An 11,636-nucleotide genomic window follows, 5' to 3' on the forward strand; every position below is an offset into this window, starting at 1 on the left:
TCCAACATCGGCGCAGATTGCCAGCTGCCAGTCCAAGTCGAAATAGCCAAACAAAGCTGTAGGTGTGCTTCAACTGAACGTCCGAGAGAAAATAAATGAAGAAAAACAGATACCAACACTTTCACCGAGGTTCCAGATGAACTGGTTTTTTTTTTTTTTTTCCTCAAGAGGAAAACTGTTGTTTTGCTTATAAACCTAATAAGAATGATAGAAATCCCGATTTTAGCTTACCAATCAATAGTCTCTAACAAACGTCAAAATGAAGACAGGACGACAAAAGCTCAGAAATACAGAGAGGCCTTTCTGGAAGTGTGGAAATGCAGTTCAGTTGACGAACGGCAAGGCTCGAAGGTCATTTGGTCGCTCCGCCAAATATTCGTGTTGCTCTCTGTCCAGGAGAAGACGTTGCCAGCCGCTTTGCTGTCAGGTCGCCAAGTTTGAGATCTCGGCGATAGAAAGTTTCCTATTCCAGATATTAAGTTTGCTAGTTCACCAACGAAGGCTTGCGTTTGCATCAAAGCCTCCTCCAAATGTGTCCTGTGGAGCAATGCAGACAAGTCTTAATCATTAGTGCCCATCAAAGCTTGAACTGAAGTGTTAGTTACTGATCAGGAAGCTAAGTAACACTTCCAGTGAGAATCCTGTAAGATTTATGTGCATTAGAGCACAGAACCATGATAGGATTTTGTAATACAGTGTACATGACATCATCTGAGAGAACTTCTGTTCTGTTGTATTTATTTTTGCAGAACTCCAATCTGGAAACCATTTAATTTCTGTAAGCGGATTTTTATTAGACAGGGTCTCTTGATGGTGGTTGTAAAACAAAATCTAAAAGAAAAAGCACTTGCATGTTGCACTTACATGTGGTTCTTTGTAGTTTGGTCTTAGTCTTAATCAGTTAATGCACTCCCATGTGATTCTTGCTATTCCGGGTATGTACCTTCATGGTTAAATGCACTTACTGGACTCCACTTTGGATAGAAACGTCGCTGAATTAAATGTGATCTAATGTTGAGTATGTGATTTGCCAAATGCTTGAGTTTATACGGGTTTCTTCCTAGAAACAAACTATTGACAGTAAATCTCTGTAATTTGTTCTAATCCTGGGATGATAAATTGCACCAATTTGACCACATTTCATTTGCCACCTCTCAATGTCCCTCACACTATTTTTCATAGTGATTCCCATTTTATCCACAAATGAAATCATAATTGTTCAGGTATATTTTCCAAATACGTGTGGGATTAAAGTTCAGAAGTTGCAATCGCTGATGGAAAAAAATATATTATAATCATAAAATATAAAATATATCCACCTGCTCTTGTCCCAGGACCGCACTCCATCTGGTTTTGATGGGGTGGTACGGTGCCAGATTTTCTCCATTCCCCCGCATCACTCCCATCCTGGAAGGCTTCCCACATCCCGTCACGGGTGGTCCACGTGATGCACAGTGATGCCATTTCCCGTCATTGATGAGAAACGGCAGCTTTGCAACCTGCACAGAGACATGGAAAAAGACGTCTTTCTCTCCAGTAACAATTTCTTTCACACTTCAGTAGCAGAATCCCTCCCCCCACCTGAAAATCCTCGCTTCACACCTTCTCTTCTTCCTGCTGAATCACTTCCCCTACCCCATTATTTTCCTCTAAAATAGACCACTGTGTTGCTCCCTTTGCACCTATTTTTATTCCATTTCCAGATCTGGCACAAGATTTTGTCTGGTTACTCATTTGTGCACAAGTGTTATAACTTATTCCTACTGTTGCACCCACTGTAAATGATCCTGGATTAACATAATTAATGTACAAGGTAAATGAAAAAGGGCCAAATGACACCCTATAAGGGTAGGCACATGTGTGGAATCTTTTCTCTACCTTGTCATTAATGAGGATCTCCATAGGGTTGTTCCCCACTCGATCACACCAGCTCGTTGGCCTGACCGGCACGCGTAGGAGAAGGGTTCCCACCCCGGGGGAGGCGTTGGATTTGATCCACAACACACACTGAAGGAGTACATCTCGGGGAGGCTCCTCTTGGCTTTGGCGTACATGTAGTTGGTTCTCAGGGGGAAGGTGAGCTGAAACTTATCTGTTGGCCGGGTCTCTTACCTGTAGAGGAAATGTCAGTTATTATAGAGTATTTCTCAGCGTTGTGTAGTATTAGGGATTGGAAGGAGATTGATGTAATAATAGGATGTATATGATTTAATTCATGTCAGTTAGTGGAAGACAAACAAAGCTGTCTGAAAATGTAATCAATTTTTTCACAATATTAAAATTAACACGTTTAAAAAACACGTTTTACAGTGATTTTCTGTCGGCTGCCTGTGTAGGAGGGCTCTGTCTCTCTTTCTCACGCACATACACACGCGCATTTGAACGTTGTTGAAAATGAACCACCTCGCTATGTGCTCCAAAACGGGCCAGCGCGAGGCGCACCCTGCAAACTTTTCTCTGCCTATGACCTCTGCATATGCATATAGCACCCCCGTGCAAAATAGCCAGTCAGGTTTTGGAAAACAGAAACTAAGCGAAGCAAAAGTGCAAACAGGTCTTAAGATATGCAAGCAATGCAGCTCTCCCCTCCCCTCACCCTCACCTCTGTGCGCAACGTGATGGTTGCGGCATTGTGACGGTCCCACATGTGTGCTGTAATGCTGAAGGTGTCAGTTCTTTCTTAACCGAGACGCCATTGATCTTAAAAAAAAACAATTAAATACCCCTGATCTTGTTAAGAACTCCCTTGGAGCCACATTCGATGCCTAAAATGGCATGCGCGCACTCGGTCCCCACCTTGGAAATCCCTAACGCACCTTTCTCCAGGTCTGTGATCCGATGTGCAGAGAGGTGAGCGTGGACTCCACTCTGTTCCGCGCTCGGTGTCATTCCTGGTGCCCGGTTTGGTCTCCTCTATCTGTTTGACCCGGGACAGAACTGCTTCTCCATGTCGTCTATCTTGTTCTGGAGCAGATCTTTCAGGCTGTTCGCCTGCACGGTGTTGTTACCTCGACTGTACTGCTGCATCGGACAGAGGGAGACAGATACTGGGTTACAGAGACACAAGGGATACTTTCTCCGGTCTTAACTCCCTGAAACAGCAGCCTAGCCAACCTTGTGTTGTGTGTGTGTGTGTGTGTGGGCGCGCGCCTTGCTCTGCGCCACATTATTCAAAAGCAGCTATACTCTGCACTTGGTTTACTTGCCATGATGAGTCTCTCTCACTGTCAGTTAAAAGATGAACTAAAGCACATGTGCAGCATCTCCAAGCAGAGACTGCTCAGCCAGAGATTGTAGCAGCAGTGTGTGGAGGCTTAACCCTCCTAATAAACACCCTGGGAGGCTAATTGAATAAACTTTTGACCGGTCAGCGCTGCTCTCCTCTCCTTTGCTTGCCTACCTCTAGATTCTCCAGTCCCTGTTTCAGCGTGCTTAAAGTCTGTCCCACTGGGCCAGAGTGTCCGTGGGCCCGGGATACATCCCCCATCGTGTTTTTCGCCCCCGGCCGTCTCGCGCCGGGTCCTGCCGCCGGGAGACTCTGGCTCTCGCATCGGCTCAACTTTGACGTTAGTTCCCTGATTGTCTCCTTTGGTTCATAATGGTCTCCTTTTGCTGTAGCACGGTCTCCCGTAGCTGCATGACCGGGGTCTTCAGTCCTCCGCCGGTCCGCTGTTTTGCATCGTGGCCGCGCAAAGTCCATCCTTTGGCACCGACGTGCAAATAAACTGCGTCTGTCCAGTCTTGCGCGGAGATCTGCGCAACAACCAGCGAAAGTAGAAAAAGTTTCCCCGAAATCCTCCATGGCTGCAAGCATGTTTGAGAGAGAGAGAGTGCACTGTGTGTGTGTTGTGTGTGTGTGTGTGTGTGTTGGTGGCTGGGAGATTTCAGCACACCGGAACTGTCCACTGAAGCGTAGCTCTGGGCGCTGTGTGCAGTTTATATACGGAGAAAGCAGCGCAGATTCCCCGCATCACTGAGAGGCAGCGGCAGAGGCCAGCCCCTTATTTAAGGTCGTCCTCAGTGTTTGGAAAGCACCCACACACTCAGCTGTACAGTAGCACAGAGCGCCTACACTGTGGTGTTATCTGGGTGATATCTGGGTGATATCTGGGAATCATGACCGGGAATGTGGAGGGACACATGACGAGTCCAAACATTTTTAGATTAAATGCCTTTATTCTGTTTTTTGAACAAGGAAGATAAACGTGGTACACCCACAAACACACACACGTGTGTGAACCCAAAGTGTCTCTGTGAAGATCAGAATACTCCTCTTTTTTCTTTGTCCCCACACATGTCGTTTTCTATTTCTGTGTTACAGCGTTACCTTCAAACCACTCCTTTTATAACACTCTAATAAATTGGCACATTCCGACCTTTTCTCAACTGTGGGAATCGGGTTAACCTCAAACTAGCCTTCTTTGGAAGATCTAGAATATGTAAATACAGTTGAAAACCTATGCTTAAATATTCCACCTATCATATGTAAAAAAGTGTAGAAAATCAGACTAGGCCTGCAATGGAAGTGCCAATGGACATGATGTAGACTCAGACCATCCAATGACGTCCTTATAGTCTCATTTGGCTTTGTCAGTGGTGGATAGTACTGGGTCCTTTTATTGTGGTGAAAGTAATACAACATTGTACTCTGTTATAAGTAGGCCAAACCACTTTAGTAAAGTACAGAAGTCTTGTCAGCAAAATGTACTTAAAGTCACACAGTAAAAGCAGTTCTTATGCCTTACATATAGGGTCATACTTATCCCTGATGCATTACTTTGTGCCAGCGTTTTGTTGAAGTTGTTTCAGGCAGAGCTGATTTTTACCCGTGTCGGACTGTTTCATCTGCAAAACATTTAGTCTTAGACATTTCTGTCCACAGTCAAGTCCTAAAATCGTATTTTGCTGCACACAACGTTTTAATTTAAATCAACTTGAAATTGCATTTTGAAACAATTAAATTAAAAGCAGTTTCCGCACTGGCGTCAAAACAGATGACTTTGATGAAACGGGTTGATTCTGCACACTTTTTATAATAAAATAAAATGTAAAGGATTCCAAGTTTAATTATTGCTCCACCTTAAATGAAATCCACTCCCCTTCTGAGCCTGTCCTAAAAGTGCCCATTATCATCATCACACACCCCTTCTCCCCCCCTCCCCTCTCCCTCTCCCTCTCTTTCTCTCCTTCTCTCTCTCTCCCCCTCTCTCTCTCTCTTCTCTCTCTCTCTCTCTCTTCCAATGGTTTACAATGTTTTCTTGTCATTGAGTCACACCGGAACTCTCAAACTGTAGCCTATTTTTCTCATCCTTGTATAATCTATTGTACCCTGTAAACCGTGCTTTTTTTGCTTAACTCCGAAGGGTTTGAATGTGCAGACACACCTCTGAGTGCAGCAGTGAAGAGACAGAGGTGGTCACGTGAAAGAACAAAGTCTGTACACCATGCACACAGCCTGCGAGAGAGGCTTTGCGTTGTGTTAACCCCAGCACCAAAGACTGATGTGAGAAAAGAGAAGAGAAATGTTTTCAAATAGTTCAAACAGACTGTTAAGTAACTACCCCGCAGCTCTCGCATTAATAAATAAGACATACAGAGCGAGGGAAAGGGCCAACTCTCTGACATAGATCTTGTTGGGATAACAAATCGTCACTGCCCAGTGACGTGGGCAGGACACACAGCTGCTTGGAAACAGCTGTGGCTTAAAGTGAACTTTATCCGAACTTCAGCTAGATGTTTTACCTTCACTGTGCAAGCTGAAGGATGGGGCAGGAGACTGGCAGAAATCATGGGTAACCACTTCTAAATAACACATTTCAGGGAGCACCTAGACCAGTTTTCCCTCAAGCAGTTCTAAGAGGTACGAAAAGAAACTTACTTCTGCAAAACAGTTTCTTACATATTAAAACTACGGAAGAGTATTAGGGCCACATGGAAAAAGGGTATTTAGTCCTGAGTTCGAAGTCACATTGCGAGATCAAAGTCAAATTTCGGCAATTCAGAAACTCCTAATTCTGCAACTCAGAACTCAAACCCATTTTTCACATTGGCCCTCGTCCTCTTCCGTAGGAAACAGCCCTCTTGCTTATCACTCTTATGTGACAAGATGTTGCTAGAAAACTTTCAAGGGTCACATTTAAAAAATGGTTAATGACAGGCTATATATATAAAAGTCCATGTAAAACTTTATTTACAAGTAAATGGCTGCTTCCCCCCGACCCACCATCCGATAAGCGGATGAAGATGGATGGATGAATGAATGGGTTATGTCTATCATTTAGAAACCCACTAGAAATAGGGAGTAGACCCTTTTACTGCATATGATGTGTTTTGTTACATTAAACCAGTAAAAATAATTAAAAAGAACCCAATTCTACAACTGAACATCATAAGGTTACCTCTCTCCACCTCTGCCATTCACAGTACCAACAGTCATCAACCCCACACAACTTGTGCTAGATGGGATCTTTTTTTTCTTAAGAGTCACAGTTTTGATTCCAACTGAAGAATTACCGCTCACCCGACACCAATGACTTCTCCCTTTCTGTCAATCAGCGTGGCAGAGCGCTGCTTAAACTGCTGTCAAACAGAACCCTGCAAACAATGTGCAGTCCAAGAATTCAGCAAGCCTTTCATTTTTCACTGTTGCATTTCAGAGTTGGGCATGATTCACTTCTCAGCCGCTGGCTACGATGGGATGAAAATTGACCCATCGTCCGCTTTCATTTGTTTAATTATCGATCCAGCTTGTTGTAATCAGCAAGGTGCCAAGCTGAAGGCGATAAAACAGCAGACATGCTTAAATGGTCAACACAGAGCCTAATTGCCGTGGCCCAGACAGGTAGTAACAGATTTTCCTTAGGTCAGCACATGACCATTAAAAAAGCAAGCAATACTTATTAGCGCTCATAGTCTGAACGTCATCATTATCTTCAACAGCATAAGCAGCATGTCATGCTCGTATTAAATAAATGAAACCCTTTTCAATGCTTTTGATGTCCAGAATTTAATGTTGTGATTAAGCTGAGCAGTGCTTCCCACCGGGACAAAGCCCACTCTCGACACAGTCAGTTACACATAGGGATGAGCAGCTGCCACATGTATCTGTTCAATATTCATCTCCGATTCAACGCGTTAAAAAGTGCTGCGCACCATATGTTCGGCATGTTTTTTCTCATTCTCGCCATGGGCCTGCCACCCAGTCTGCTGTAACACTGATGAAAATTGCATTACATGTCGCTCAGTTTTTACTGAGCTTTCCATAGTGTACTAATCCAATTTGTTGCACAACTTTGGAAACTGTGGCACTGCTGCAGGCATAGTTTACTTTATTTTTTATACCCCATTCGGTCTAACTAAAAACAAATCATGCTGCTGGGACTTGTGTTCGCAGCCATATTTTGGTGTCTGCAGTGGTTCCTGCTTTGTGGTCGGGCGGATATACACACCATTCTTGGCTGACCCCTTCCTTCTTCCACTCCAGTTTCCAGAGTGTGATGAACGCAAAGTCAGATCTACGCATGCATCACCGGCAGGCCGCTGGACTCCAGGGGAAAATGGCTGAAATCCATAATGATCAGTCTCCTAAGCTCACTGAATAATGCAAAGCTTATAAAAAGAACCCACTCTTTAATGGCAAGATAGATAAGAACAATTTCACACACTGGCACAAAGCCTTGCTTATTTATCCAGAGAGAGAGAGAGAGAGAGAGAGAATTTGGTGGTATGGTTTTTCCTAAATATACACCATACATTTTGTTTTTTTAATATTCACTGCTGAACCCAATTAAAAAGAAAACAAACTTGTGGCGGGTTAGCTCAGTTGGTAGAGCAGGTGCCCATTATAGGGTTTACCCCAAAAGACCCAAACGTGTCCACAACAGTACTATTCTTCCCTCTGTACACACTTCACTGCATCACTTCTGACGCCGAGAATCAATGTGCTGTCAGTAACCGAAGCCTCTCACAGCAGCTTCGCTGTCTTTGCTGCCACTGACGTCTCCATTTCAACCGTCCCACAGAGAAGGAGATGAAGGGGGAGTCAGGAGGGAGTTGTCCTATGGGCGCCTGAACCGTGCAGCAGTCTGCTGCAGTGCATGTTTCCCCACTGGGGACAGCAGAAAGGTGGGGAATATGAGAAGGCAGAAAAAGATGAAGGTGTTAATCCATTCATGCTATAAAATGACCCTCCTTACTTGATTAATTACCTCAGTAAACGTTTCATAATGACGAAAGATGATAAAGCAGGGGATGCTTTGGGGGGGCGGGGATACACACTGATCTGCCAATCAGGACAGAGCTTTGTAATGCTAATCATGCTAACCTCTGTGTACATAAAAACAGTGATCTTGTTTTTGGTTGGCTGTGTTTCATTCTAAACTTTGACATGTGTGTTGAACATTTTGTTTGCCTAGAATGCCTTATTCAGCGCTCTGCTAACCAAGCATCTGGTACCGCTAGCATCAGCTGGTAAGTTAAGGAATGGCGGAATGGTGCCCGTTCATGAAGGTAAATCTCTACTGCATGACCCGCTTCAGAAGGGTTGAAAATCGGCCATTCCCACATTAGCGTTACAGTGGGGCTCGAAAGTTGTGGCATCCCAGGTACAGATTTGTATTAATGTGCATAAAGAAGCCAAGAAAAGATGGAAAAATCTCCAAAAGACATCAAATGACAGATAGACATCGTATAATATGTCACAAAAAGTTAGATTTTATTTCCATCATTTACACTGCAAAGTAACAGAAAACAAAAAAATGGTGTCTGCCAAAGTTTGGGCACCCTGCAGAGTTAATACCTTGTACCTCCCCTTTGGCAGGTATCACAGCTTGGAACGCCTCTTGTGCCAGCCAAGAGTCTTTTGATTCTTGTTTGAGGTATCTTGCACATTTGTCCTCCAAATTCTTCTAGTTCTTTGAGATTTCTGGGCTGTCTTTCACGCACTGCTCTTTTAAGGTCTATCCATAGATTTTCAATTATGTTGATTCAGGAGTTGTCAAGGCCATGGCAAAAACTTCAGTTTAAGCCTCTTGATGTAATCCACCGTGGTTTTTGAGGTGTGTTTAGGATCTTATTCATTTGTAGAAGCCATCCTCTCTTTAACTTCAGCTTTTTCACAGATGCATCAAGTTAGTGTCCAAATTTGCTGAAATTTTATTGAATCCACTTTTCCTTCAACTCGTGAAATGTTCCCTGGGCCACTGGCTGCAATACAAAGCATGATTGACCCCCCCCCCCCCATGCTTAACAGTTGGAAAGAGGTTCTTTTCATTAAATTCTGTGCCCTTTCTTCTCCAAACGTACCTTTGCTCATTCCGGCCAAAAAGTTCTATTTTAACCTCATTGGTCCACAGAACTTGTTCCCACAATGCATCAGGCTTGTCTATATGTTCATTTGCAAACTTCAAACGCTAATTTTTGTGGTGAGGACGTAGAAGAGGTTTTCTTCTGATGACTCTTCCATGAAGACCATGTTTGTACAAGTATCTCTTTATAGTGGAATGGTGTCTGCCACGTCTTTCTGGATGGATCGTGCAGTCAAACGTGGGTTTGGACTTGCTTTCATCACAATCCTGCGAGCTGTTCTGTCTGATATTTTTCTTGGTCTTCCAGATCTTGCTTTAACTTCCACTGGTCCTGATGACTGCCATTTCTTAATTACATTCAGAACAGAGGATATTGGCATCTGAAAACGCTTTGCTATCTTCTTACAGCCTTCTCCTGCTTTGTTAGCGTCAACTATTTTCAGTTTCAGTTTTCTAGACAACTGCTTAGAAGAAGCCATGGTGCTGATTGTTGGGGCAAGGTCAGATGAGTCTGGGCATTTAAAACTTTAAGATTGACATCACCTGGTCTTTCCAGACGATGATTGAGAACAATCCATGACGCTGTCAGGTCTCAGCTTTCCAAATGGGGCGGTGCATGCTGGAAACTCTGCAGGGTGCTCAAACTTTTGCAGACACCATTTTTTGTTTTCTGTTATTTTGAAAGTGTAAATGATGGAAATAAAATCTAACTTTTTGTGACATTGTATATAAATGTCTAATCTGTCATTTAATGCCTTTTGGAGATTTTTCCCATCTTTTCTTGGCTTCTTTATGCACATTAATACAAATTTTTACCTGGGGTGCCCAGACTTTCAAGCCCCACTGTAGCTTACACAGCGCCATTGCAACCATAACCACCACCGGCTTTTCCGGGTCATCCTCCAGAGCTTCACCCTGTCGTCAAAAATCATCACATGCGGTTGCCAAAAACCAAAACTTCAAAACAACGATCCACAAACAGTGGGTGACGCCACAGCTGCTATGTCTACTATTTTTGCAGTCTATGGAATACACAAACACACACACACTCACACTCACACCACAAACACTTTTAAATGCATCAAGGGCTGTTATTTGCTTCAACACGTCCATGTACAGTATGTTAATGCCTCACAGGACTGATTGATTTGGCCTTGACCTTCATCTCTGTAATTAATTGCCCATAACTTATATTAGACCGGAACATTGTTTTATTGATGTCTAGCCACACCAGAGAGTCATTTACTAACTTATTCCTCTCTGATTAAAACCCAAAGTGACATAAACAAATGCCCGTGGCATTATGTGTTCCACTAGGCGCTAAGCTAACCTTATCATAATTCTCCAAAGCCTGCACATTAATGTTTTTGCCACGACAGTGCTGTTAATCAAGCAGCTTGTTGGACTCCCTCCAGAAACATTTCCCCCATTAGGCCTTTCACCTCAACAAGTCTGCAGCCAAAATGTGTCCAAAAGGAGGAAGTGGGTTAAGTTAACATCAGACTGAAATGATGATTCTGTTTTTCAGAAGGCCTGTGTGAAAGATCTTTTAGTCTCTGTTGGATGCTCCTGTCTTTCCTGTGCTGTATTTGTTTTTAAGATAATTCTTTGGGCATTTTAGGCCTTTAATGACAGGACAGCTGAAGAAGTGAAAGGGGAGAGAGAGGGGGAATGACATGCAGCACAGGGCCGCAGTCAAACCCTGGCCCGCTGCATTGAGGAGTAAACCCCCATACATGGGCACCCGTCATACCAACTGAGCTATCCGGGCGCCCTTTCCTGGGCTGTATGATGAAAGCATGTCCTGCTCATAGATTTGGTTGTAGTTTAAACAGCATGGAATCCAAGACTGCTTTGTGATGTTAAAGGCCTCAGTATGCTTCAACAAACTAGATCCCCTGGCATGTTGTCTGACCACCAGTCTACAGCAATGATGAATTACATGAAAAATTTTATCATCATGTAACTCATATTACTTATTGATAAAAGTAATTACATTGATCACGCAACAGCAAAAGTAATTACTTTACTTAAGGTGTTCTAAGCGATATCACGCGTGTGTAAGGCTCAACAGACAGCAAACATCTCACTATCCACGAGCTGCCTGTCCCCAGAACACACTGTAAAAAAAAAAAAACGGTCTCTGTAGACAGCCCAGGGTCTACAAACAGCAACAAAAATAAACTGTGCCCACCTGCACCACCAAGCATACACAAACAGTGTTCTGGCGTTCCGGCCAATAATCGACAGGAAGGATTTGGGGGTGGGGGGTTAGTGCGTGGAAGCACAGAAGGGCAAGGGAGGGGACTGGATGAGGAGGAGAGAGGGGCG

General features: G+C 43.7%; 1 pseudogene; it reads right to left on the minus strand.

Moving 5' to 3' along the window:
• Window positions 1-281: 281 nt before the first annotated feature.
• LOC116701529 (neuronal pentraxin-1-like) lies at window positions 282-4,142 on the minus strand (annotated as a pseudogene).
• Window positions 4,143-11,636: the final 7,494 nt, after the last annotated feature.

This window comes from Etheostoma spectabile, chromosome 2 (genome assembly GCF_008692095.1).
Source record: "Etheostoma spectabile isolate EspeVRDwgs_2016 chromosome 2, UIUC_Espe_1.0, whole genome shotgun sequence".
NCBI lineage: Eukaryota > Metazoa > Chordata > Actinopteri > Perciformes > Percidae > Etheostoma > Etheostoma spectabile.